This window comes from Callionymus lyra, chromosome 18, assembly GCF_982586985.1.
Source record: "Callionymus lyra chromosome 18, fCalLyr1.hap1.1, whole genome shotgun sequence".
Classification (NCBI taxonomy): domain Eukaryota; kingdom Metazoa; phylum Chordata; class Actinopteri; order Syngnathiformes; family Callionymidae; genus Callionymus; species Callionymus lyra.
Genome location: NC_141835.1, coordinates 20,098,408 through 20,122,171, shown reverse-complemented (window position 1 = coordinate 20,122,171; position 23,764 = coordinate 20,098,408).

Sequence of the window (23,764 nt, the reverse complement as noted above, 5' to 3'; positions counted from 1 at the left end):
GTTTTTTATTTATTTTATAATGTTTTATAATTAAAAAAAATATTTGAAATGGCTGACTCTGTGGTTCAGTGCTGAAAGGTGACTCAGAAACTGATAGAGTTCTGTCAGGAACAGAAATTAGTTTAACAATTGAATATCACTCGAGAATTAGTCAGAGAAACACTAAACTGACAATCAGAGTTCAAAGTCAAAACCTCACAGTATGAAGGAGAATAACAAGGAAAAAAAGGACGAGGCTGCAAACCTGAAACATAAAACAGGGAGGTGAAAACACACTGTAGTTGGACAATATAACACAAAGTTACAAGTGTAAGCAATCACACACAGGCACACATACACACATACTGAGGTCAACACATGTAATGAAACCATAAAAAACAAAACTAGAGGTGAAGGAACACACTCACACAATGGAGGAGGTTTAACACAAACTTACACACTCATGCGTGTACTCACAAACAAACACGCCAATCTGGACACACCTACTCACACACAAAACACATGCGCACATAGCAGGAGGTCAACACACACGCACTCAAGTATGCTTATACACATACACACACAAATTCACACACACACATCTAGACACACAAACACACTCACACTTGAAAAGGAACAACAACTCTAAGAAGTTAACGCACACGTACAGATCAACACACACATGAATGAAACAATAAAACACAAAGTTAGATGTGAAAGAACACTCACGCACTAAAGTGGAACACAACAACATGAAGATATTATCTACTCCAACACAACAATCTGTACTACACACGTTAAAAAAAAGTAATGAATAAATCAATAGTATTTGCTACTTGGTTCAGGTGGAAGATGTCATGTAGTACACTCTCTTGGCCACTGGTGGGCAGTCGTAGCCCAACATCCAGACGAGCACAGTCACGTGATTAGAACTGGTCTTTTACATTGAAGTCAAAATAAAGCAAGGCTCTGTTGTACGATACGAGAGGATATGGTTGTTTTTGTTTGGCTCCATCTGCAGAAGGAGAGGAGCAGCTGATGAACCAGGAGCTTCATGGGTCGACGATGATGATTAACCATTGGAGCCTCAGAGCTGCTGAGTCAGCAGCAACCAAACACATAATGATTGATGGCAGGAGGGAAGAGAGACCTGCTGGGAAACATTGCCAGTGTTTTTAAACTCAGAGTATGAAAATGATCAGGATTGAATAAAATTAAAACCATTAGCTCACCTCACCGCATCAGTCACTGATACCAATACTGGTATCCCTGTGTTTCTTCTTTTTTCCGGCTTGTTTCATTGACGGGAACAAGTCCTGTCGACGCTGCTGTGCTGTTATCACCCATGTACACTTTGATCCGGACCCATCTGAGTGCCCTAGGGCCTGGCACTCTTTCATCTCACACTGGCACAGAGTCACGTTTCGGTGGTTTCATCGTTCATTTCGTGCTGATTTTATGCAACTGAACTGTTTCCACAGAATTAATGAAACATCTGAAGTGTCAACTATGTTGTATGTCTATAGATAAAAATTGAATTTGAAGAAGAAATAAAGTTACATGAAAAAACAGCTACTGCTGCTACTAGTGATGGTTTGATGAAGCTTCATGAAGCAGTGTCATGTTGTGTAGAGGTCAGTAGGTGGCGCCAGTTTAAAAATGATGTCATGTTTCATTAGAACAGCAGAGACCGCCATATAGTGGACTCTGATAATAATGACACTGTTTCATGAAGCTTCATCAGACCATCACTAGCTGCTACTACAACAATTCCTTGTTTATTAAGACCACTAGATGGCACTCTCTGATCTATAATCATTGGATTATATCCATTTCATCACTTATTCATCACTTATTAAAACTAATAACGACACTGTGAATTAGTGGTCTGTATTTGCAAAAATCTGGGCATACGATACATTTCACGATACAATATATTGTGACATTGCATTGCGATACTGTAGGAACAAAGATTATTATTATTATTAAATTAATCTTTTTTTATTATTATTATTATTTTAAACAGCAAACTCTAAATGTTCAAAATGGTATGGTAAAAAAAAAAAACTAATTTGATTTGATATACAAACCTTTTTTGATCGAATTAAATAAATAATAATAATTGAAACAGTGCTTTCGAATATTGATAAAGTATCGTGAAAAGTGCGACACCGTCCTGGGTCACTTGATCCAGAGTTGTTCTGCTACTAAAGAAATGTGTTGAAAGTTTTGTTTTCTAGAAGAAAGGAGAAGAAGGAGTGTGACACTAGCATGTAATAAATCAAAGTGACACAAGTGTGTGTTTAAATAAAGATCCTTCCCACAACATTTTTCACACAGAAGTATGAAACACAATAAGCCACCGACTGCCCGCGACATTTGCATATAGATAACACAATCACCACATCTGTGGTGGCAGGAGAGCTCAAATTTCCCAGACTGCACCAGTGTTAACGCCGCGAACGGACGCAGCCTCGTGATTAACAGCTTTAATCTGTTTCCATGTGATCATGGCGGACCATTAAAAAACAAGCGAGGGGAAGAGGAAGGACGAGCAGGCCGTCGTCCTTATTATTCAGAGTGAGATCACGACGAGACAAACGGCGTGTTTCTGTCCCGAGCTTCAGAGACGACGCATACATTTGGAGGCTCTGTACACACTGACACTCCACATGAAGGCTTACTCAGTTCTCGCATGGTCTGCATCCTAATAGCACCAATCAGCATTCCTGCTGGATTCCTAAAATACTAGCTGGCTACATGACTGCTAACGATCTTATCCGTAACATCTATTTTATTTTTTATCTATTATTTATTATTATGGCATTTTATGGTAATGTTTATTATTTTATTTCAATTTACTGTGATTGTAGTAATCTGTTTTTATTTATTTTGTATTATTTTTTTTAAATACATTTATTTATATATGTAATGCCACCAAAACAAATTCCAGTGGTTCGTTTACAACACTGGCCATAAAAGTTGATTTTCATTCTGACATATATTTCAATGAAACATACTAGTTTCAATAACTATTTCACAAATGCTGTTGTTATGAAATCTAAGTCTAAAAACAATTGTTTTATAATAAAAGTTGTATTTAATGAACATTCATGTGTTTCCTAGTTGTTTTTTCCAATTGAATTGTTCTTTATTACATACAGTACATAATAGTATTTCCTACGTTTTTCGAACATTAATATTTGCATAGTCACTTCCCAAACTGTAGCTGGTTGAAGTTTGCATCGTAATTAAATTATTTATATCATTGTTTCTTAATGTGCTGCAGTTCTTCAACTTACCACTGGGTGGTAATGTGAGCACATGCGTCCCTGCATCTTAGAGTTGCTCTTTCTTGAGTTCCTCCCAGGCACGATGTCCACGCAAATAGTCTCATTTCTTTTTTAAGCTAACATCAATATTCGTAATTAGATTGTTGTTGAAACACAAATGCTGCGCATCTTTTGTTGAATTGTTGCTGCAGGGTTAGAGTAAACTCGTGTTATTTCAAGAGTTATTTCTTAAAAAAAAAAAAGGAAAAAAAAGCAGCATCATGACATGGGCTCCTTGTTGAGGTACTGTTCTCAAAAGAGTGTGGCCGGAGACTTTGTGAAAGGTCACATAAGCAGCTGTGACATTGTTCCACTCACCAAATGTCAGAATGTCCCCGGGGTCGACATGACTGACAGGGGACCTTATCTGCGGGGATAACACCAGCACTGGTGGAGGACCAGAGGGTCGCTGGTGAGGCTCAGAGGGAGATAATAGTGCTGGGAGGAGAACATGGTGGTCAAGTGGCTAATGGTGCGCTAGGGTCTACGTTTATAAATTAGAATTTGCTGATCTTGCTTTAGGGTTTCTTGAGGTCTGGTGCTTTTGTTGCTGTGTTGTATTTTCTAATGCGTAAAAAAAAACACACACACCAGTGTGAATAGACAACAACTCACAATCAGTACATACAACACACAACTGACTTATGCACTCATATGACCGACACGACACAGCAATAGCTGAAACAACAACACAAATGCATTACTATATATATCTGTATAGACACAGCAATAAACCCACAACAAAAGACAAAATACACTGCAAAACTACACACATGCACAGAGAAAAAGACATGCACACATATATGCACTTTGTCATGCACAAAGATACACACATGAACACATACACAAATACAGACACACACACATATATATGCACACATAAACACAAATACAGACATGCACACGTGAACACGCACACAGACAAACACACATTCATTCACACATATACATGCATGCACACATGAAAATATGCACACACACATATATATATACACACAGACAAATACAGACACGCACACTTGAACACACACGCATATATACACACATTCATGCACACACATATATATACATATATATACACACAGAAAAATACAGACACGCGCACTTGAACACACAAGCATATATACACACATTCATGCACACAGACACAGACACGCACACATATATACACACGTTTGTACACACAAACACACAAGCATGCACACATATACAGAAAAGCACACACTAACACACACAAACTCCCCGTCACTAATCCAATGAACAGCAGCACGGACACACTTGTGGACAGAGGGTGAGACGTGTGGACAGCTCTGAAGGTTCATGTCGCACCAACATGTTCCTGAAAATAAGTAGATCTGAGGTCGATGCGATCACACACACAAAGATGTGAGACTTTTCACGCTGAAACAAACCCGTGCATCCATCAGTAAGCGAGCGTGCGGCAGCTTGTTTCATCATCGTTACTGACTTCCACGTCCAATACTCGGCCGTGATATTGACCTCCGCCAACCTTTTGATGCATCCACTGACTCTGGGCTGAAACTTTTAATTAGAATTGACTCTCACGGCTGCTCACAGCCATAGTTCTTCCAAGCTACGCCTTAGACCGCTCTCCCTGGAAATTGTTTCTCATTTCATTTTATGTCCCATTGATCATTTCTGATTATTCTTTCTTAATGTTTTGCATGCAAACTGGAACTTTCTTTTTGCTTCAGATGATGCAGGGAAGTGGGGCGTCTCAACGGAGCTAAGACTTTCCAAATAGAAATGAGATTGAGGCTCAGGATCCAGACTCTCAGTTTGTTTGCCTCAACGCTTTCCTGCGTGGAAGAGTTCAGACTTGAGGGTGAGCATCTTATGGAGGTGAGTGAAGACTGCTGACATGGGATCATGAAGATCATGAAGATTGGGCACCAGCCAAGGTTTTGGGTTCAAGAATACCTGCAAAAACACTCTTCATTTTGCTGGAATACAATAAAAAAGAATTAAAAAATTGATATGAAACTGTCCGCATTGACAAGAATAAAAATATTTTTTATTTTTCATTGGTGTAGCCGGTTTTGTAAGGAATCTTGCTTTCCAATGTGTGTGATATTTATATATATTTGTTCAATTGTACTTTCCAGGTGTGTTTTCCAAATGTTCAACAAGTCATCTGCAAAACACCCACCATTTTTTGAAAAAATAAAATACAAAAAATAAAATACAATTAAAAAGTGCTCAAAATATGTTTACATATTCTGTTAGTATAGCCAGGTTTATTTAGCATTATGCAATTGAAATGTTGTGATATTTATAAATATATGTTATATTGTCCACCTTCCAGGTGTATTTTTATGGTTTCAAGGCTAAATAAAGACATTTTATACAAATCATTTTATGACTTGTATTGCATTACCAAGCCAAGGTTTTGTGCTACTTATGATTAAAAATAAAGTAAAATTGAGAAGATTTTTTTGCAGCCTAGATCTAGTTGTTCGAAGAAGTTCTAGCAACTACTTGTTGATCAGCATTAGCTGTCATATCCAACTCAGAAGTTTAAGGTTTTTAATTTTTACAGTTAAAAAATTAAATGAATATTTTTTATTCAAATTAATTCATGACTTGTATAGGATTACGGAGACAAGGTTAAGTGTTAAACAAGTCACCTGGACATCTGGCTAAAATAAACACAATTAAATAGACTGCAATAATAGACTCAACACCAATAAGCTCAGGCTCCCTTTCAGCTCAGTCAGGGAGGAGTTTATCATGGCAAGGGCACGGGAACACCTGCAGTACTCTGGATCCAAAGATGCCAAAGTGTCCGGGGGAGGGATTGGGGTGAGGACAGGGCGGAAGTGGAGGGCAGCCGAGGCGGTCCAGCAAGCTGAAAACCGATGGAAGCATAAGGCCATTCTTGGAACAGTGGCGCAAGGCAGAGCTGGACTTGGGAGCCTAACAGCGACTCGGTACGACACAGCAAGAGGGAGGGAGAGGCAGAGGCTGTTGCCGGAGGAGGTGCAAGCACCTGGATAGATATCTGGATAGGGAACCCTCAGAGGATCAAGGGGGGTCTATGATGTCCTCCCAAGCCCATCGAACCTGTGCACATGGGGCAAAATAGAAACACCTGCATGCCCCCTGTGTCTCAAAATAGGAACTCTGGAACACATTCTGAGCAGCTGCTCCAAGGCTCTGAGCGAGGGACGGCATCGATGGAGGCATGACCAGGTCCTGAAATCCATTGCTGAGGCAATTGGCAAAGGGATCAAGGATAGCCGGTACACCTAGGCCACAGCTAAGGCCATGAACTTTGTCAGGGAAGAAGAAAGGCCCAAGAAAAAAACAAAGAACTGCTCTGCTGGTTTGCTCTTCACGGCCCAAGGCTGGGTGATGATGATGCTGACCTGGAGAGGTAGCTGAGAATTCCACCACCCATCACCCAGTCCAGATTGAGACCTGACATCATCTTGGTCTCAGATGCCACAAAACAACCCACCTTGCTCGATGAGAGGATGGATGGAAGAGGCCCAAGAAAGGAAGAAGGCAAAGTACCAAGAGCTGGTGGAAGATTGTCGAAGGAATGGTTGGATGACCAGGTGTAAGCCAGTGGATGTGGGCAGTCGGGGATTTGCCAGTCCTTGAGCAAGGCCTTTGGCACACTGGGCATCAAAGGAGCCAACCGAAGAAGAGCTATATGCAACAATGTGGAAGCAGCTGAGAAAACCTCCAGATGGCTCTGGCTGAAGAGGGGAGAGCAGTGGGGGCAGTAGAATGCCACTTGGGCACAGGCCGGAGTCTGATCAGCCTCGGTCGGGTCGTCTGGAGTAGGGTGTCTGTTGCAAGCCCCGAAACACCCAGTGATTCCAGGAAAGAACACTAATGACACTCGAAGGTTGTGCGTCAGTAGATGTATCCGTTAACTGAAAACCCCCCCCGCTTATAATGACTGTACAGTAGGTGCCAGCAGAAAAAAATCGGACTTCCTAATCGCAATATTGAAAAAGAATAAATAAAACGCAATTCAATTATTTTCCCCCAAAATCGTTCAGCTCTTTTTTCTTTCTTAATCCTTTTCATAGAAAAACATGAGCGAACATGAGACTATATATATCTATCTCTCTACCCGAGGGCGCCAGCCGGCAGACGGCACATAAACAAACGCCGTTAAACGTTCTATTTGACCTGAAGCTTTGCTGTATTTCGTAAATAAATCGACGCGGCCTGATCTGCAGTTTTGTCACTGTACGCCTCCCGGCTGATGTGGCTGCTGTTTGTTTTCCTTCCACGGAGAAATTACTTCTGTTGGTGTTGTTGACTCAGGAAAACTGTGAGCCGCAGACAAAAGGAAAAGCTTTAAATCTGCCATAAATGGAAGGATTTATGTATCAGAGCGCTTGTGTGAGGATTATACTTTAAATCAAACCAATGTTTTCTTAGTTAGTTTGAACGTCAGGAGCAGAACTTTAGTCTTGATCATGTGATTACCCTCGAGAGGCTATCGCTGTAGAAAATGTCCCTAATTTGTTTCCATACCGGAGGTTTTTCCCTCCAGGGTACACTTGAAAGTTCTAACCGTGACAATAGCGTCCTCTTTTCCAGCCTGATTCTATTTATGTGAACAAGAGCGTCACGCTTATCACCTGTTGTGTTGTATAATGTGTCGTGTAACGCTGAGAGTTACAGTGTGGGTGTCCAGTCGTGAAACAGACTACGGTCGTGAATAGATGCTCGAACTAGTGTGATGAATCAGTTTGAAATAAAAATAAACCAGTAATGTAAAACCAGCCATGCATCATCTCTCTTGGACACACACAAACTTGGCATCGGAAGTGTTATCATGGGATGTCCGGCTTCAAAGCCAGGGTCATAGTGTGCAGGTAGAGGCACGTGTCAAGAGTCGTGCCGAGTTGTGTTGACCCTCGATCCCGTTCCTGGTTGGACGGTCACTTGTGGAGAAGCAGCAAGAATTAAAGGAAGTTGGTGAAAAAAAGAAGAAAATGTAAATAAACAAAATAGGAAAAAAGTGAATTAAATTATATTAATAATTAAAAGATATTTTGTTATGAAAATAAGTAAATATAATTTAATTAATTAATCTTCTAGAAACATCTTTAAATAAGTTATAATATATAGTCAATATATTTGATAATATACATTTTTCTTCTAAAAGGATAACAACAAATGAAGTTTCATTTTAGGAAAAAATTAAATTAAGTGAAATTTTATCCTTGAGTCTCAATGTCAATTCAATTGTATTTGACGTGTCATAACAACGTTATCTCAAGACACTTCACAGTTTAGGTAAGACTATATGGGAGAAAAAAAACTGGATCCCAGCGAATCAACAATAAGAGAGTGAAAGCGGTGAAGAAAAAAAACGTCCTTTTAGAAGGCAGAAACCTTGAGCAGAACCAGTCTCAGTGTTGGCGGCCTTCTGTGTATCGAGGGAAATCTTGAACTAACTATTAGTGATGGGTTGATGAGTTCTCATGATGCAGCATCAGCTGTTTGACGGATCATGATTCAGTGTCTTACCTTTGAAAGGCCACTAGATGTCACTCAACCCTTTCTGTTGTAGTTTGTATAAACATCACATCCTCAATAGATCAAGCAGAACTTTCGGTTTGAAAATAAAAATCAACAATCTAGGCAAATGTTTATGTTTTATATTAAGTGTCAAACAGATGACCTACTTGTACTTGACAAGTCCAGATCTCAAGATATTATGAAAAAAAAAAAAATTAATTGGTTTTAATACAGGAAACTAAACAGTTTTTCTCAACATATTGGCAATTTGTATTTATTCTTAAGCAATTGATCTCAATGAGTCTTTTATCTGGTTGAATAAAGGTTAAATAAATAGGTAAAAAAAAACTTTGATGTAAATGTGACTCATGTGAATTCTTACCAAACAATTTTAACTTGAAACAAGACTTTTAGAAGTTTTCTAGAAACAGAAACTATTTGATGATCCCAAGTTCAGGCTTGTATGAATCGGAGCCTCTTCTCAATGATGAGTACCAAGAGAAAAACTCGCCGAGCTCGTCTCGAACGTCTCTCTCGCGCCTGCCACCTCGGTCCAGCTGTCAGGCGTCAGGCGACTAATGAACAGGACAAGGAGCCAGAAGTTCTCACCAAGTGACGAGTGCAACTTTGCAGTGGCATGGTAAATGTCCAAGAAGTGCCCAGAACTGAATATATGAGCGTTACATTTCCATACGCTCGGCTTGACAAGTCGGCTGCGCTGCTTAGCATATGTTTGAGATCTATGTTGGAATTTTGGTTAGAAAAAGAATAATAATTGGTGGCCCTCTTTAAACGAGATGATTTAGAAATTTAAAATGTGATACAATTTGAAATAACGTGTCCTGAATCTTCCTTCTTTATGGTTGTCAAGATCTCTAAATCTGATCTCTAGTCAGCAATGTCTCCGCTCTAGTGTTACCTGTAGATAAGCTGCATTTAAACATTTACCTACTTACTTACTCATTTTCTACTCACCCTCTTGTCAACTAAAGCCCGATTCGCACCGAATAAGTATGACCTGTGGACAGAAAGCAATTTGTAATAATTGCGGAGAATGTCGGAGATTTTATCCCGTGAAAATGAGCCATGTCTGTGATTTAAAATGCAATAATTCTGCCGCAAATTACCTACTGTATTTACCTACCACAGGCTTCAGGTGATAATACTAGTGCAAATCGGTATATGCTATCTTTCTCTTTCAGTAATTGCGGGACTTTTTTCGATCTGTATCACTAGGCCATTGTTATAGAATAATGGAGGCTGTGAGGAAAATTTTGATAAGGGGTCTTGGCAGCTTTTGACCACAGATTCAAACATTTGTTGGTATAGGGCCTTGCCCCCTACAGATATTAAATGTAGTGTCTCGTCTTGAGTCCAGTGCCTACTTTTGGAGTGTTTACATATGCTAGGTACCATCTTGTCATTGCCTGAAGTAGTAGCGTATGTGACATATCCAGCCATAATGTCAGTAATACAGACGCTGCTTATCCTGTGCGAATGTACTTCAAGTAACACAGACCTTACCCTTTGTAATTTACAAATCACAAAAGGTAAAACTAATCCTGTGCGAAAAGGATTTAAGGGTTGGGATTATTATTAGAGTAATCCGAGTTTCAGGCAAAATTGTGGCCACTAATTCTCAGTCGTCTTTGTCTTTATTTTCATCTAAAATTCAGCACTTTAAAAACATCGAAATACCTCCATACTGCTTGTCTGTAACGTCCCTCTTGTAGTGAAGCCATGACAAGAAGAATTTTCTGAAAAACCTTAAAAAAGTCTTTATTTTCCAATGTTTGAAGCTGAAGTGATCATTCTCTCAGGTCCTGCCTTAAGTTTTTCCTCAATCAAACACATTGCAACTGTCAGTTCAGTAAGATTTAGCAGCGTCCGCTAAAAACAAGTTTAAAAAAATAACGTATTTACGTTTTTCTAACACTTTCTAGTGTCGAGGCTTCAATACAAGAGGGGCATTACAGACAAGCACTGCCAAGGTATTTAGATGTTTTTAAGTGTGTTCTATTGGACAAAGATGAATGTGACAACTGAGCTCCAGTCGCTACATTACAATGGACATACAGTTTGGCCTAGAACTCTAAAAGGGAATAATTCTGGCTGAACTATAACTTTAAAAGGCGCCAGTAAGCTAAATAAAACTGTTTTCAAGAGGGGCTGATAATGCAACAAGAAAGAGAGGGTTATATTAGGTGGTGTTTTTGATGACCATCTGGCTCCACACATTTTTTTAAAAATGCTTTACTCTTTCTGTTATAAAATAAGTTGCAAGGTGAGCTCCTATATTTGCATTTATATGTGTTAAAAACGAATGCCACCTGTTTTCCCGTTGAACCCATTGATAAACAATATTTGAAATGCTAAAAAAAAAGGTATCCAATTATTTTGATAAAATACATTTAGAAATAAAATCATAATATCGGTCTAGAAAAAGGCGTCTCATACTCACCAGATGTCTTATTTTGTTGTTAATGTTTTATGGGTTTTTACGTGGTTTGACTTTGAATTTACACAATTTTGTCTACTTCAATGTTTTATTTAATTTAGAAATATGTTACATCTTAACTATTTATTAAAGCTATAAAAATATTAAACCTTTGATGTGATGATCTGTATTCTTTAACTATCTGATGTTGAACAAAAATAGAGTGTATTGCCCCATGTTAGCTCTTCCCAAGAGCAGAGTTTTTTAAGAACTATTTTGTTTTTATTCTGTGACTCTGTGGCGCATCAAATGAAATGTGCTGGAGGAAAAAAGTTGTATTATTCATGCATGACAGACTCACAGGCTTCTCTGTCTCAATCTACCTTATGCCCCCGGAGCCTGCGGGATGCTCGACGGTGTAAGTAGAGACGTCGTCCGTCCATCTGTTCCAGGTCTGCTCCGTGGTCTTGTCAGGGCTGGTAAACGTCCATGGTGACCAGGTGGTGGAAACTTGGCAGCACTGAGGTGCACGATCTCGCAGCAAAATCAGAACACAGAGATCTTAGACAAATTTTGGCAGTTTGTATCCATGAACTAGTTTTCATGAGGGCATGCATGAAACTGATACGTCTTTCGCATACGTCTCCTCATGTGGCCCAGCCCTATTACCAATACCAAAGACGTATTACCTTCATATACAGGTCCTGTTTTTTAGCTTTAATTAAAAAAAAAAAAAAGCTAAATAGAAATCAAGAATATATGTTTTTTTTTATTTTTATATTCTACACTTACCTACATTTTGTTGCTCTTTAATGAGGTCTGGTATAAAATATATTAGAATTTAAGGGCCTAAAAATTCTATATCTTTCAACCTTTTGTTTTTGTTAAAAAATATTAAAAAGCGTTTATTATTAATTATACATAGCTTCACTTTTTCCTGTGAAGAATTCAAATGGGGCTATTTTTTTTAAATTATTTATTTTGTTGTTGTCATGCCTTGGCTGAAGACAGGACTCTAAAGCAATTCAAGTAAATAAATAACAAGTATATTTCTTTTAACCTGATTCTTCTGAGCAAGGTGACTTACTAACTGCTGGACATCCACAGAGAAACCAAAAAAAACAGACTGAGGCAGAAGACCTCCAAGACTTTGTTCTCTACAGAGGAGGAAATAAGGATATAAGCAATACAATAAACGTCTTTATATATATATTTTTTATATATATTTTTTTCATCACAAATTCACAAACAGAAGCAACTCACTTAGGAGGATCAAGAAAAACTGAAATACCAACTTGTTAACTTGCCATAGTCGTGGCGAGGGATAATGGCTGGAGGTCAGACTTTTTCTGTTACCAACTGACCCCAGCCTCCCATCCACATCAGAGGGAAAAGTTTGGGGACCCCTGCTCTAATGCCAAGACTAGACTGGTTTCCTTCTAGTTTGCTGCCTCGTTGGTCTAACAGGGAGAAGCTCGAGGGCATTTGCCGTGGAGGTTCGGTTCTCTGTTTCGAGAGACTTGATCACCAGATCCTGCTGAGAAGACTAAGGGATGAAGTGGGACTGTCTGGGTCTGTGTTAGAATGGTTCTCATCTTACCTTTCTGGGCGCAGTTTTAGTGTATCTGCCAATCAAATGAGGTCTGAATCGGCAGATCTGTTGTGTGGAGTCCCTCAAGGTTCTGTTTTGGGCCCTTTATTGTTTTTGCTGTACTTGATTCCCCTCGGTAAAATCATTCAGAGATTTCCAGATGTTTCTTATCACATTTTTGCTGATGACATCCAGCTCTACTGCTCTTTTGACCCAACTGAGCCCCAAAGGCTGAACAGCTTAGTCAATTGTTTGCTAGAAATCAAACAATGGCTGAGTGAAAACACTTTACAGCTAAATGTGGACAAAACTGAAACTCTGGTGATTGCTCCTGATGATAAGATTCCAGGGTTGAGTCAGTACTTGGGTGACTTAGGTCAGTCTGTCAAACTGAGCCTGAGAAACCTGGGTGTTGTATTTGATAAAGACATGTCTCTTGTTCGACAGTGCAGAAAACTGACCAGAAACTGTTTCCTTCAACTGAGAAAAATCTCTAAACTTAGGAAAATGTTGTCGGAACATGGAGCTTGTAATCCATGCATTTGTTTCTTCTCGTCTGGACTATTGTAACAGTTTGTTTTCATGTCTTAACAAGAAGGAGCTGTCTCGTCTGCAGTTGATTCAGAGCTCTGCAGCGAGAATTCTGACCCGCTCAAGTAGGAGAACTCACATTTCTCCAATCCTTAAAACTCTTCACTGGCTTCCAGTTTCTTTCAGGATCAACTTTAAAATTCTGGTTCTTACTTTCAGAGCTATTCATGGTCAGGCTCCTCCTTACATCACTGATCTGATCCAGCCTTACACCCCAGCTCGGGCTCTGAGGTCTGTGGATCAGAATCTACTTATGGTTCCACGCACACCTTAAGACGTTTCTATTTGTTCAGGCTTTTCCTTGAATTTCTCGAACTCCTGTGTTGTTCTCAGTATTATCTTGATCTTTAAAGTATGTACTTTTTTGAGTATTGTTTTGATTGTCTAAGCGCTTTGTGACCCTGGTCTCGAAAAGCGCTATATAAATAAATATTACTTACTTACTTACTTACTTGGAAATTCCCTCAGAAGAGTCAAAGGTGGGAGCTCAGTCAGGTGTCGGCGACCTGACCTCTTATAAGCGGGGTTGTTCCAAGTCATCAATGATGTGTAGGATCTCAAGAATCTATCTCTGTGTGATGTTCAATAACGCGGGAGTTGATCCCTTGCTAGCAGGTTCGCCTGACGCTAAAGCTGAGTGAGAGATTTTAATGCAGAATGGCCGCGGCCAGGATAACCATCTGGCCCTCAGGATGAGTTCAAAGTCTCGCCCTTTGTGTGGTTCGCCTGTAAACCAGGTGACATCCATCAAAGATGGCACATCTCTATCTCTCTGCTAACCTCCAGATGTAGAGGCAACATTCACAGATGGGATTTTCCTTGAGATTTATTTTTTTAATCTTTACAAAGACTACTCTCAAAGCAGATAAACAGACAAGAAACAACATTAAGGGAATTTTTAAAGACATTTTCCTGAAAAGAACTGAGCTCACGGTCACAGGCACCTACACTTTCCTCTCCCCTGGAGCAACAAGAACCTTTTGAAGAAGAAAACATTTGAAGATATCAGACACTTTAATCATTCGCTCGGTTTAGAGTTCCGTCAATGGTGGTGGGTCTTAATAAAAAATGCACATCAGTGGTCCGCCACGTCGGCGAGGAACCTAATGTGTCATGAGAAGAGCAAACTGAGAGTTAAAAATAGTGCAAGAAACGTCCAAAGAAAATAGCTTTCTTTTGAAGCACCGAACTAAGAAGGTTGATGGAAAAATACCGATCTGGATTAAGCTCTCCCAGCAAGTAAAATTGTCGTGACTTCCAATCTCTGATGTCTCTACTTTGTCTAAATTCACAACTTCACTAAATTCCTAAACTGACGAAGGTAATCCCTTGTTGAGGCTCAATCATTGGACCTTAAAATTGAAAATATTCTCAGTGAAAATGATTTGAATGTACCTTACTTAGTATAGAATAAATGTGGTTTAAATGTAATTTTATCTGATCAATTTAAGTCAAGTCAGCAGAGATCAGATGTTTGACTCATGGTTCTATGTGATTAATTTTTAAAGGATCAAACTGAGTCAGAAATGTCTTGTCTTCAGGTGAAGTCCAAGAACATGAAGTCTCTCTCTCCTGCTTTATGGTACCTGTCTGGTCTCCAGGGCAATGTTTTTAGCTGAAGCTCACTATGGGGAAAAATTCCTCAGGAGAAGCCTCGCGAAAAGGTGCTACAAAATAACAACTGATGCTGAATATAACATGACAACTTTGTCTCTGGTTTTGTTTATACTCACTCACTTCAGATCCTGGCAGGTTTGAAGAGAGGCAACATGCTTTTGACTCAGTCCTTCTGCTTTCTAGTTTCCAAGTGGGATATGTCTTTTCTGTGATGCCTCGACTCACAAAGCACTCGGTTCTAGTGCATGCTCAGAGATTATATATTTTAAATTTTAAGTAGTAAGTAATAGTTATTTGTAAAGTAAGTTAGTAAGATATAGTTATTTGTGAAGCCTCTTTCTAGACCAGGATCACAAAGCGCTTTAATCATCAAAAGCAATACCCATTTAGTCAGTAGAGTCAGTAGACTCCATCAAGCGCAAAGAGAGAGGAAGATCATTCCAAAGCTTAGGAGCAACAGCCTGGAAGGATTCCTCTCCTCTGGTCCTGAACCTTGTGCGTGGAACCATCAGTAGATTCTGATCCACAGACCTCAGAGCCCGAGCTGGGGTATAAGTCTGGATCAGATCAGTGATGTAAGGAGGAGCCTGACCATGAATAGCTCTGAAAGTAAGAACCAGAATTTTAAAATTCTCGCTGCAGAGTTTTGTATTAACTGCAGGCGAGACAGCTCCATCTTGTTTAGACACGAAAATAAACTATTACAATAGTCCAAACAATTATAAGCTCCAGATTGTGTTATGACACCATTACACATACGATTAGAGATTTTTCTCAGTTGAAGGAAACAGTTTCTGGTCAGTTTTCTGCAGTGTCGAACAAGAGACATGTCTTTATCAAATACAACACCCATGTTTCTCAGGCTCAGTTTGACAGACCGACCTAAGTCACCAAAGTACTGACTCAACCCAGGAATCTTATCATCAGGAGCAATAATTTCAGTTTTGTCCACATTTAGTTGCAAAGTGTTTTCACTCAGCCATTGTTTGATTTCTAACAAACAATTGACTAAGCTGTTCAGCCTCTGGGGCTCAGTTGGATCAAAAGAGCAGTAGAGCTGGATGTCATCAGCAGAAATGTGATAAGAAACATCAGGAAATATCTGAATTATTTTACCCAGGGGAATAAAGTACAGCAAAAACAATAAAGGACCCAGAACAGAACATTGAGGGACTCCACACAACAGATCCGCCGATTCAGACCTCACTTGATTGGCAGATACACTGAAACTGCGCTCAGAATAGCAGCAGGATCTGGTGATCAACTGTGTCAAAGGCTGAGGACAGATCCAAGAGAACCAGAAAAGTGTATTTACCAGAATCAGCCGACATCATGATGTCACTGGACACTTTCAGTAAGGCCTTCTACGTAGAGTGATGTTTACTGAAGCCAGACTGACACTTCCCCTGGATGTCGCTATGATCCAGGAACAAAGACAGCTGCACAGACACAACCTTCTCCAAGATCTTGGACCAGAAAGGGAGCTTAGAAATAGGCCTGAAATTACTGGGGTCAGTCGGGTCCAAGCTTAGTTTTTTTAAGTAATGGTTCCACAATGGCATGATGCATTGGGAAAAACACCAGTAGAAAGGGAGAGGTTCCCCATTTTGGTAACCCAGAGGCCAATTACATTAAAAACTTTAACAAAGAGCCTACACGGAAGGATATCGGACGAGCAAGAGGAGGGTTTCATCTTGCTCACCAGTGCCGATATTTGAATATATTATTTAATTTGTCATGTGTTTCCATCAGTCTTGATGCCACACCATTGATTAGGTCAATAGTGGACTCACCAGTGAAACTTTGACCTCCTACCTTTTTTTTTTCATTTACTGATTTATTTCATTTTACGTTTTTTTTACAGTCTTTGGGCTTTCCAGTGATCTGTCTTATAATATAAAAAATCCCATGCTAAATATTTCTTGACATGCTTGTGCATGGTCCGGACCAGGTGACATATGGTGGCCCATCAGACTTTCATCAAAACAATAGTTCCTAATTGATTTACTATTCAAAGCTGCTTAATTAATATGTAGCGGTATAGTTGTCTCACCTCATGATTTCTTATATTAACATTCCCTTTTCACTACTTTTTTGCATTTTTAGGAAAACAAAGTTTAACGTTTCATCTATGTGCATAAGGGAGGATACCCCATGGAAGACCCAGGACACATTGACCTGGGAAGATCATTTTATTTATTTCTTCTTTAAAATTATGGGTTATATTTTGTGTTTTTATTTTATATTTTTACTTTTAGTACTCTCACCTTATATGCCTCTAGTGCTCTTCTAAAAAGTTCCCTGTAGAGTCTTTCCTAATTTAATCCCAAATATTTACTTTTGTGATATTACTTTCCACTTCGAACTGAAGTAAAAAAAAAAGTGATGATGGTGCTCGTCAATACTTTGTAAAGTTTTTTCTTCGATGACTCACCTGCTGTCGCTTTAGTTACACTGAACATTTGAAGAAATCACACACTGGAATTTTCATCACCTTTCCTGCTGGCAGAGTTTCAGACTCAACCTGAAACAACTTTTTAAAATTCTGTTCTGGAAATGATTTCTAAAACACCCACTAATGTTGCGCCATGTTTTATTTCTCTGCCAGCAGACACATTCCTCTTTCCCTTCTTCAGAAATATTGGTCTATGAGAAAATGTTTTATTATTCTCTCCAACTTCTTATGTTATGAATATTCTTACACTTGGGAGGTTTTACTGCGAGGACGTCGAAGACCATATATTCACTGACAATATATGCACCCTTAACTCAAGCCAAAAGTTTCAAACTAGTCAACGAGCCAGTAAATCATAACCACTAAATTTGTTTTAATTCTGAGGTGGAGGATATGACCAGAGAAGAAGCAAACGTCTTGATAGTATATATTGTAGCAGTTCAATGTGAAGTCGCTGGGATGCTCCTCCTTGGAGACCAAGCAAAAAATGCAGTAGAAATTCTTCTCCAGGTGGAGTTTTAGGTATCTTTAGGTTCGATTTTTCAAGTATGGGAAAGAGGTCTCTGAGCCAGAAAAAAATCTCTCTATATACTGTTCCTACTTTATTTATGGCCACCAACTTTGTGATGCAAAGATCGAGATCGTAGATAAAATTGGCCAAAACGGCTTTTCTCTACCTTTACAACTCAAAGAGCCATTTGGACCCGTTTCCTACAGGAAAGAAAACCCTGGGAGCCACAATTCCCTTTTTGAGTAAAAGAAATGTTCATATAATGTTCATTTTCTTTGTTTTCCTTTATGTTACATTTAAACAAACTATAAATAAAATGGTAGTTAGTGATAGTAGTAGTAATTTGGAGTGAACCAATTCAAACTTTTATTTTATATTCACCCTCATGTCGACTAATGCTGGATTATTTTCAGATGAATCTGTTCCTTTTTAGAGTTGTAGACAAAAATATATGTTCATTTTGATGTAGCAACTGGAGTTAGGATCTCCTTGTCTTCATTTTCCTCCAAAAAAGACACACTTAAAAAGATCCAAATATAAGGAATTGTTCCCAAAAAAATTAAACAAGTCTATAATTTAGGCTTGTTGTTAGGGGATGATACCAGGCGCGCAGCCTAAAGCTCTCATGTGGAAGCTTCAATACAAAATGGACATTACAGATGAGCAGTGTGGAGGTATTTTGACATTTTAAAGTGTCTCTTTGGATGAAGATGAAGACAACGGAGCTCCAGTTGCTAAGTTAAAATGAATAAAAAAAGTTCAATAATTCCAAAAAGAAGAGATTGACCTGAAAGAATCCCAACCCCTTTGTCGACATGAGGTTGAGTAGAAAATGAGTGAAATTTGAATTCTAAGTGAATTGATAATTATAATAACAATGTTTAGTATATTTAATGCTGTTTGTCCTGATGAACTGACACATTTTTGTTTTTAACTCTTTTTATGTAAATAACTATGTGACTGTACAAGGTATATATACATAAGTAAACATCATGATGTTTGCATCACCATCACCTTTAATATTATTATTTCAAAAATGCAAAAAACTAAATATTAGTATATTCATAATGAAATGATTCTTAAATAACTTAATTTTAAATAATATAAGGTTCTCTGTAACTGACTAATTTGCTGAAAAATATAAAATATTTTCTATGTAGGCTGAAAGAAATTAGAGTTCACCAGGTCTTGATATTTTTTTAAGTCTACACCAATTTGAAATTACATTATTGAACTTCAGTAAAATAATAAAACGCTCGTTTTTTTTGCATGTGACTGTTCCTTTAAGACCGAGACAGGGGAGGGAGGGGGCAGGGAGGAGTCAGAGTTCTGCGCTGAAATAATATTCTTATGTTCTTGTATCAGTCTTAAAGTAACATTTTTGTGAAATAAAAGGTGAAGGAGAGTGCTGATCATTGGAAAAACTACGAAACATTAAAATTAAATACCCAAGTTTACACAAATACTTATTTTCCGGCCGAATCAGAGGGCTGAAAGAGCCGCGGGTTGCCTACCCCTGGTCTAGACTCTCCTTAGAGATAAGGTGTGGAACTCAGTCATTAAGGACATATTCAAAGTAGAACCCAGGCTTGGGCACCTTTCTAAAACCTTTATTTTTAGAATTCGCACATTGGCAATAGTATGTCATCCTGTCCTAAAAGGGTTCTCCCAGAAGAGCTCTAAGAAGTTTCTTGAAAAATGAAAATCTCGGCCTTGACGGCAGCCCCCATGACTCGACCTTTGATATATATTGAGGGATGGATGGATAAATATGTATGAATAACAATGATTGAACATAATATGAATGCATAAGTTATATTTGTAGAGCGCTTTTCTAGACCAGGGTCACAAAGCGCTTAAACAATCAAAAGAGTATTGTCCTGTCGCTGCAGTAAAAATCCAGAAGACTGAGTTACCAGAAACATATGACAGACAAATCACTTGGTAGCAAACCAGCCTGAGCTGCATTCAAATCAACCGTTTGCTGATACAGCTGGAGCGTGTAGAACCAGCTTGAACGGCCAAAAACAGGATTAAAATTAAAGGGAACCTAACAAAGCAACATCAGTGAAATAGCAACAGGCATCAACATCAAGTGAACAGAGAAGAAGAGGAAAAGAAAAAAGAGCGAGGTTCAAGGATGTGTTGTAGATTGACGTGAGGGTGATCAAGACCAGTGGAGGACTTGCTGACTGGCAGGTAAAACCCCTGATGGGAAATGCATGAAGAAGAAGAATTTATATTTTTTCAACAAAAAAAAAAACCAAGGGACTGTTTTATCTCTGGAGTTCTGGGATGTTTGCCAGCTCACAGCAGGAACAGCCTTCAGCAACAGCGGCTTGGATGAGGCCTTCAGGAGCAGATAGATGTTGAGAATGACGCCCGCTGTTCGTGGTTGACTGGCCAGCGTGAAAGAGGAACACTTGTTCACATAACAATTTATGTCACCTGGATGACGAGGGAACCTCTGAAGCTGTGCCGCAACATGTGTATGAGCAGTGCCCACTCGACAAAGGAACAGAGACAACACGGTTTGTTAGCCAGGAGTCCTTTCCAGGGTGTCCCTCATCAAATTTAATGTTAGGAATGTGTTTATCCCGGTACACCTTCCTCCTCCCACAATTCAAAACTAATTTGACTTTTATTGAGTGATCGATGTGTCTGCTTGTCTGTGTGTCTTATGGCGGGCCTTTCCAATGTGTCCATCACCTGTAAAACTCTCCTTTGCCTAAATTAATATTATTTTGTGATCCTTTCCAAAAAGATGATTGAATGTGTTGATTTGAGCGTGTCTTAAATTTATCTTGGAACTTTATTGTACTCATTAGTATGTGTCTGTGTTGTACAATAGCCACACCTACTGTACTGTAATTCGTCAAGCTTTGAGGTTCATCACCACATCCCGGAAGTCTCCACCTCCAAGAGACTCGTTATATAAACAAAGCAGGGCATTATTACAACTGGCAGTGTAGGAGTGAAGCCATTATTATCTTGCTTTACCAGACGGGGGATAACATTATAAAGTAATAACTTCAAATCTTTGTCATGAAGACTTCAACATTTGAAAACATGTGAGTATCTCCAGAAAGTTTGAACAAGTTAAATAACCTAACCATTTTGAGCTTGTGGTGGAAGCAGCAAATGAAAAAACAGGCGAGAGATGTTGAGAGGTTGAGAGAGGTTGCAGCTTTGACCACAAATAAAGAAGAGTTCAACAGAAACAAATGGGGGTTAGAGTCCAGGAAAAATAATATTGAGAAAGTGGAGTTCCTCAAGACAGGAAGTGAAGGAGGGAAAATAAATACAGCTTACTTTCCTTAGAGGTGAAGGTTAACACCAGGAGAACAAAACTATTGTCTACAATATCAATCTACACAAGATAAAAAGTTTTAAAAGAAAAGATGGAAGAACCAAGGCACATCTTGCAGGGGATAGAGTAAGACATGCCTTTATTATTCCAACTTTGGTTAAAATTAAGTTGTCAAATCAGCTGACAAAACATTGATTACCATATAAACACATATTCAAACATACAGTACACATGTAATATACATTATAACATAAAATAATAAAATAAAATAAAATAAATAATGACTATTATAATAAGCAATAAATCAACAATGATAATGTAACATTACGTTTATTTTGCCTTCATTTTGTAATTTTATGTCAAAATTGTCTGAAATATTTTTTATTCACATTTGTAATGGTTGTATTTTTTCCATTTGACACCGTGTTATGATTTCCTGCTGAACCAATGATCCTTGCTGAACATCCCTGTCTTTGCTATAAAAGTGCTTTTGAAAGTGGATCTGTCTGCTCAGGTCAGAGTTCTTCCCCACTCTCACTGGACTGCAGTCTGAATAAATACAAACATGGAACGGTAGAGCAACTAGAGGACAGCCAAGAGTTTAAGGGTTTGAGAGGGAAAGAGGAGATGGAGGGGCCATCACTCCGGCTCAAGAGAGAGGGGTCAGTCCACTTCTCAGAGGGTCACTTTGTGGTGGAGTGGACAGAGGTGAGGGAGGTCAGGTGTGGAGAGACAAGTAGTCAGTCGAAGAGAGAGGAACATTTCAATTTATTCTAAAGAAAGTGTGAACACTAGACGTGAAAATTATATTACAAGCAATTATCATGACTGACGAAAAAAATAATGGTTAATTGTCAGATGTCGAGTTGTTATAAAAAAGGAATTAGCTTTCAAACACATGGAGGTAAAACTGATTTTAATTACCAGAGTCAATTAGTCAGTTTTAACACAGATGGAGTCTTCAGTCAAAACAGTGGGAGGTGTCATATAGTCAATGGAAGACAATTGTGGGTGTTCTGAGACTAACAGCCAAGTGTTAAAGAAACCTTTATGTTTTTTCACTTATCTGTGATCTTTTGGTGACAACGTTGCTGACTATAGATGAGAGTAGGAACATATATGGACTGATACAGCTGTGTCTTCTGGCTCAGCTCTTTCTTCACAATTATGAACGATATAGAGATGATGCTGCACACGTCTATCTCATGCCTCATAGCACAAGACCTTTTACGATCCCTCTCTCCCACAACAAACTAACCAGTGAAACTTGACTCTTCTGTTCAATTGTATGTATTTTTTTATAAATATTATCAAGAAAAAACACAGAAAGAAAATACAAGGTAAAATAATACAATACAACTTAATTAGTCCCTTCTCTCATGTTCAAAGGTTCAATAAATCCAAACAGAAAGAGCAATTATCCAGAAATATGGCAGAGCAATGGCAAGACACACAAACCACTAAAGAAGGTCTATTGAGAAGAGTCAATAATCAAAGCAAAAACTCACCAAAAATGAAGTAGAAGAAAAACTATAAAAAATGAGCCAGGAATAATCAACTTAAACATCCAAGAAAATACGAGAAGATACATGAAGGAAGGAGCATAAACATCATACCAGGCAGTCCTAAGGAACAAGCTGACTATGGTCTATGGAAAGTCCGGTGTATATGAAGGGATTATGATTAGCACATTGATTGCAGCCGTGTGTCATTAGGAGTAGTGATGGGCCTCTGAAGCTTCATGAAGCAGTGTATTGTTGTTTAGAGGTCAGTAGGTGGCACGATTAGTTTAAAAATTATGTGATGTTTCACTGGAGCAGTTGTTCAAATCAAAGGAAAATTGAGACAACCATCTAGTGGGCTCTGAAAAAAAACAAACACTGCTTCATCTTCCTCAGATCATCACTAGTTAAGAGGTTTCGCCACACACCGTCTGGTACTGGCCGTGTTAAATGCTGACAGAAAATGGGAAACAAGGAAGCAAGTCCTGACAAAACAAGAAGGAACAAAGGGGTATCATAACATATATTCCCGGATACTCACACATTGTTTAGTACTGCTTTACAATAAATGTCAAAAACATTTTCTTTAAAATTGTAAATCTGCAATCCGAGGACATTTCAGATGGACATGTGTTGACATCTCAAAAGTTGCCCCAGGAAAGCTGCGATAAACTAATTAATAAAGCATGTGGTCCTGGGTCGAGGAGCTGAGATGCGGCACAAAGGTTTTACTGCTGTTGCTAGGTTACCAGGCAACAGTGTGAAAGAGCCAGAAGTCACAGTGTGCAGCTGCAACTGCCTGAAAAAAAACAAAAACCAATTGCTTCCATTTGTTTTTTTAACCCAAGAAACACAAGCAGCAGGATTCAGGTTTTTATTTTACATTTACCTTCCTCTATGTTTTTGTCTGCTGCAATTTTAAGTCAAA